This window comes from Phodopus roborovskii, unplaced genomic scaffold (assembly GCF_943737965.1).
Source record: "Phodopus roborovskii unplaced genomic scaffold, PHOROB, whole genome shotgun sequence".
Taxonomy (NCBI): Eukaryota; Metazoa; Chordata; class Mammalia; order Rodentia; family Cricetidae; genus Phodopus; species Phodopus roborovskii.
Window position 1 is genome coordinate 1 of NW_026125041.1, and position 5206 is coordinate 5206.

General features: G+C 39.6%; 1 pseudogene; it reads right to left on the reverse strand.

Annotated features, from left to right (window-relative positions):
• Nucleotides 1-4057: 4057 nt before the first annotated feature.
• Nucleotides 4058-4970, reverse strand: LOC127216651 (glutaredoxin-3-like; annotated as a pseudogene).
• Between the last annotated feature and the right edge of the window lie 236 nt (nucleotides 4971-5206).

Consider the following 5206-nt stretch of genomic DNA (forward strand, 5'->3'; position numbering starts at 1 on the left):
ATTATGCCTTAGAAGTCTGTTTCTTCTAATGAGAGAAAGAAAGGGGTGGACCTGGATGAGGGAAAGTGAGGGTAATTAGGAGAACTTGAGGGAAGGGAAACCATAACTGGCATATTATGTGAAGAAAAAGTTCATTTTCAATAAAAGAAAAAATGCCAACAAATAAACAAAATTTGAAATAACAGAGGAAAAGCCCTCACATGATTTCCGCAGTTTGTGTTTCAATTGGTTTCAGATGCAGTCAAATTGACAACCAAGATCGGCCATCACAGCCATCACCCTTATGAAACAAGATCTCTCACTGGTCTGAGCTCATTGAGTAGGCTAGGGTGGTGTGGGTGAGTCCTGGGACATACCTGTCCCCACCCTCCCAGTGCCAAGATTATAGAAGAATGCCCTGCACCCTGACTTTCCTACAGTATATGGCAGGGATTTGAACTGAGGTTTCTCATGTTAGAAAGGGAAAGACTTAGCAAGTCTCTGGTCACCTGGACAGGAAACACACTTCACAAACAGTTTGGACTCAAGCTCCAATCCCTTGCCTTAGTTTTCCAAAACTGGATTGCACACATGTGCTTGACACTTAGTCTTTTTGAGTTCATAGAAGCCTGATGGTTCTAAATTCCAGAGTTTGGATATGAAATTGTAATCATGGAGATCTACCCATCAATAATGCTGTTAAAATAGTTTAAAATGCAATCAGAAATAGTTACTTTTTTCATTGAAAATACTAAATCTAGCAGAAGAATTTGTATAAGCTCACAGCTGAAGAAGAGAAAACAGTAAATTTATGGCAGATGGCTACCACTGGAGTAACTGTTAATAACCTAAATGAGGTTTACTTGTCAAAGCAAAAGTGTGTGAGTGAGATTTCTTGCATGAGTCAGGCAAGGTTATTGCTGGGTTCATACATTTTTAGCAGCTGGCATATTTATAAGACCATTTCATTGAAAGGAGCAAACAAGTATTATGGTTTGTGGACCTCCAAATGGTTTCTGAAGTATGTATTGGAACCTCAAGAAGACTTTTTTCCCCAGAATCAGATAAAATAAAAATTTTGCATGGTAGATATTAATATGCCCATTATAACCCATGAGTAGTTAACATTTATATTTAATTGGGTTGGCTCATATAGTGCCCAAATCCCTTTAAAGTTTATATTCTGTGTAAATTTCATTAATTCACTAAAATTTTGAAATTTTAATTTTATTTTTTAAAGAGAAATAATTGAAACATCCTCAATCAAGAAATCCATCTTTAGCTATTAGTAGGGAACCTATATAATTAATGTAAAGGACTTGCTTGGCATAATTAAAATAATTGCATTATACAACTGCGAGAAGAAATAGAGTATATCTCACGCTTTCAAATTGCATGAAGATTAACTGTCAACATAACCAAGAGAGAATACAAATATTTCCAACTGGAGGTGTCTCATATGTCATCCTGAAAATACATCTGAATTTTACAGTGAGGTCTGAGGCAGAGTAGGATGTATCTAGATAGTTAAACACACCTCTGCATGCCACTGTTGCCCCAAATTCTTCTTAATATAATATTACAGTGTCTTTGTTCCCAGAATTTTCACATCTCATGTTCCCAAGCAAATAATTTCTCAGGGAATTTCATCTTTGTTTATGGTTTCCATCCCCACATTTATAAAACGCATAAACATTAAGACAAAGTCAAATCTCTGCATTTACTTTCCCCCCCCAACTATATTCTATCTAGCTGGCAGTTTGAATAAGAATGGCTCATGTATTTCAATGCTTAGTCACCTGAAATGACACTCTTTGAAAGGACCAAGTATTAGGAGGTGTGGTCTTCTTTGGAGGAAGTATGTCACTGGGTGAGAGCTTGAGATTTTAAAAGCCCATGCCAGCCTAGTCTCTCTCTGACTATGGATCAAGATGTAGTTCTCAGCTACTGTTCCACATCTGCCTGCATGCTGCTTTCTTTCTCTGCCATGATGATAATGAACTAAACTTCTGAAACTGCAAGCAAGCTCCCCAAGTAAGTGACTTCCACTTATAATACTTGCCTTGGTAACAGTGCCTCTTCCCAACAATAGAACAGCAACTATGACATGGGCTCATGTGATACTAGAGTAGCTTCAAATGAAGCCCAATACATTTGTAGATCATGTCATAACACAGTATCCATAAGTTAGTGGCTCAGTTTTTAAGAGCACTTCTGCTTCCCTAGAGCTCTAGTTTTGTTCTGTGCACCCATATTGGAAGGGTTCCAACCATCTATAATTCTAGCTTCACAAGACATTAATCCTCTTCTGGCTATTATGGCCCTTGTACATGCATGGTGTGCACATTCACACACACACATATGTACGTACATGTATATTTATAAATAAAATTACATGTGTAAATAAATGAAACTATTTAAGATGATGGATATACCTATAAAACATTTCCATGTAATTTCTTCTTGTTGGTACCTCAAATTCACAATTTTTAAAACTCTACTCGTTATTTTTCTGAAGTACCCACACCTGGCAACAACAAACAAAAAGTCCTTGTAGTCTCTACTTTTAGGAGTGTCTCCAAGGACTGTCATTTAGGTTATACTGTAGCAATGAAGCACTCTCTCCATGTTCATTTCCTATTATTACTGTAGCTAGAATAACATATTTATTATTTATAGTTCCCTGAGTCAGAAGTCTGACACTTTATCTTGGTGGACTTCATTCTAGTAACATTCATCAAGGCTGTGTTCCCTTTTCGACATTTATCTCTTTTGTTACCTGCCATGCTAGAGGTCTCTATTGATCCCTTGGTTCTCGGTCTATGCCCCACTTCAAAGTCAGGAGCATCAAGTCAAGCTTTCTTGCTATTGTCTCTCCTGTTTCTTTCTAACTTTCTTCTATTTGTCAAGGCCCTGATGATTACATTGGGCTTATCCAGATAAATCCACACTAAGGTCCCCATTTTAAGGTTGGCTAGTCAGTCTCTTTAGTTCCATCTACAAACCCTATTTATTTCTTGTTATATGGCATTATGTGATGACTGGTTATAGGGCTTGCAACTTGAATGCCTTAAGGAATCATTATTTTTGCTTCCTATACCTTCTTCATCCAATTATTTCCTGCCTTTTCAACATACACTATTCCACTTTATTTTTCTTTTATTTATTTTAGATTTTCAATTTATTTTCAAATTACACATGTATTCGTGAGTGCATCCATATATGTTTGTGCACTATGTATCTGTCTGGTGCTCACAGAAACCACAGGAGGATATTAGATTCTCTGGACTAAGAACAGGTAGTTCTTTGGTGCTGGGAACCAAACCTGGATCTTCTGTAAGGGCAGTTAGCACTCTTCTGAACTGTCTCTTCAACCCTTTATTTTTCTCCTTAGATTCAGTGGCTGATCTGACTGTCAATCTGAGGATTTAGAATTGTCTAGGAAGGAAACATTTGGCCTGTCAGTGAGAGTGATTTCAGAGAGGATTAGCTGAAAGAAGATGTCCCACCCCCAAAGTTTGTGCATCTCCCAGGGGTATAGTCCAGGTAATAAAAGCAGGAAAAAAGGGTGGCCTGCCTGCTTGTTTTGTTTCCTAACTAAGCATATCTGTCATTCCTGCTGCCATCCTCTGATGACATCACACCCAGCTTCTTTGGTTTTCAATCATAGACTCAGTATCAGTAACTCTACAGGGATTTTCCTGTAGAGTTGGATAGAAAATTGTTGAGACATACACCTTCATAGGCTGAGCTGCTACCAGATGTGGCCATTGTAGGACTACTGTGTCCCTTGTAAGCCAATCTACAGATCTCCCTTCACAATATACACACATTCTATAGATCTTGCACTTCTGAGAAACCTATCTAATGATAGCTTTATTTGTGTTTCTCCACTCTCTGGAGGAATGAAAGTATCAAAAACAAGGCCAAGGCTTTGTCCTTATTTTTACTTATTTAAGCTGAATCTGAAGAGTTTATTGCCCAATACATTGGGCAAATCTTAAGACCAGTATCATCAAATCATCAACTGTTCCAGCGCTGAAATACTTCTTGCAGTCCTTGAACACCATGCTCAACATTAATTCAATATAGGCAGCAATTCACCGTTGTCTTTCAGTTCCTCAACAATATCCAATCCTCCTACAAGCTCTTCTCTCAGATACAGCTGAGGGTAAGTTGGCCAGTTCAAGAATATTTTTAACCCTGTAGCACTGTCTTCATCCTCCAGTATATTGTGAGTTTCATATTCAACCTTGCTTCAAGGTGTTTCCTTTCATAAAGGGACCACAGAAGCTTTATTGGTCAGCACTTTGAGCCTTTCCTCCTTGAGCTTTGTATCTAGCTTTTCTGATGCTCCTAGCTCTGGACTGTATCAAGTTCATAGGCTCTCTAGAAACATAGAGCTGAGGTTAGGTGGGCCACCCACAGTATGTTTTGAACCCCTGTTGAACTTCCTCATCTGAGAAGATATCAAAACTGCTTAACTGACTATTTTGTATGTGAAGGATTTTCACCATCTGCTTGCTGACTCCACAGCATTATTCTTGAGGTGTTCCCTTCATGAACAGCATGCAGTAGACAGCGTGGACAACTTTCTCAAGGCGAAGGTTGAGATCTTCTTTAGACACCCGTCTCTGGACTTTCTTTGGTCAATTCTGGGGCATGTGCACCACCTAACTGGTTGACTCTCTGTGAATTATTGAAGAACAGGAAGGTGGGGACAGAACTAATTTCATATTTTTTCAGATACTTCAGGAACGGCTTCGGCTTCCAGCTTCACAATAAAACGAGGGTGTATTTTAGCTGATTCTGCCATGACATCATTCATCTATACACACTGTGGAGCCCATGGTGCCCAGGGAATGAACCACGAGGGACTGACCTTTGGAAGTCTTGTCCAAGGAGATAGCAGGTTCAGCAGACCCTCCCTGGGCCAGCTGGAGATTCAAGAAAGCACCAGATGTCAGCTGGGCCCTGTCCTTCAGAGGCATCCGTGCAGGTCCCCTGAGACAGGTCCACTGCACACTGGGGCCACTGCACTGCACTGCCCTCGCCTGCCCAGAGCAGGTCCACCTGAGGGCAAGATCAGGACTGCCTAGGGCCACTTTGTTGGACCCCTATTTTTGCTTTTATTTAAAGCTACATCTGGAAACATTGTAGGCCCCGATTAAACATCTTTTGAATTGATGAACTAGAATACAATTAGTAACTGGGATTACCAACTGGA